This window comes from Cyprinodon variegatus, unplaced genomic scaffold, assembly GCF_000732505.1.
Source record: "Cyprinodon variegatus isolate N-32 unplaced genomic scaffold, C_variegatus-1.0 Scaffold522, whole genome shotgun sequence".
In the NCBI taxonomy this organism is placed as follows: domain Eukaryota; kingdom Metazoa; phylum Chordata; class Actinopteri; order Cyprinodontiformes; family Cyprinodontidae; genus Cyprinodon; species Cyprinodon variegatus.
Window position 1 is genome coordinate 426,668 of NW_015150975.1, and position 549 is coordinate 427,216.

The window sequence follows — 549 nt, forward strand, 5'->3', positions numbered from 1 at the left end:
TAACGATGACATATAGCAATATTTCATTAGTAAAAGAGATTGATATGGTGTTTTTAAATGGCAATATATCAGCATATGAAGATATTGTGATATTTTAATGTATCAATATTTTTTCCCTCGTCTTTAGGAGGAAGAAGAAGTAGTATTTTTTTTTTAGACTTTAGGGGTGGCTGATGTCCGATATTCAGTTTTAAGGCAGATACAGGCCGATACCGATAGGGGGCCGATTATATCGTGCATCCCTAGTCCCCTCGCTAGTCTCTAAAACAGACATGGCTATGGCTTGATGCTAACATGTTGTTATCTGTCAGAATTCTGAGATTAAAGTCAGAATCCTGAGAAAAAAGTCAGGTTTCTGACTTTTTTCCGCATACCAAAATGAAATAAAATTTAAAAATCAGTTAACCTTTTTTTTTCAGTGGCCCTAATCCTTTTCTGTAGATATCTGCTAAATGTGGAGTTTTTAGTTTTTTTCCTGAAAGATTGACTGAGAACTTTATAAATGTGGGACTGGTAAATGTGTGTAGTTTTAACATGTGAAACTGATTT